Source organism: Acanthisitta chloris, unplaced genomic scaffold, assembly GCF_000695815.1.
Source record: "Acanthisitta chloris isolate BGI_N310 unplaced genomic scaffold, ASM69581v1 scaffold27035, whole genome shotgun sequence".
NCBI lineage: Eukaryota > Metazoa > Chordata > Aves > Passeriformes > Acanthisittidae > Acanthisitta > Acanthisitta chloris.
Window position 1 is genome coordinate 1 of NW_008673552.1, and position 205 is coordinate 205.

Sequence of the window (205 nt, forward strand, 5' to 3'; positions counted from 1 at the left end):
CCTGGAGGGCTGCGGGCACGAGGGGTGTCAGGGTGGGGTGGCACGGTGCCACTGCCCACAGGGGTGACCTGCCTGGTGGGCAGCACACGGGTGTCAGCACAGTCCCACTGCCCACATGGATATCCTACCCAGCCAAGGATAACCACCCTGGGAACTGAGTGAGTGCAAAGGACTCAAGAAGGGAAAGCAGGGGAGGAAAAGGGGG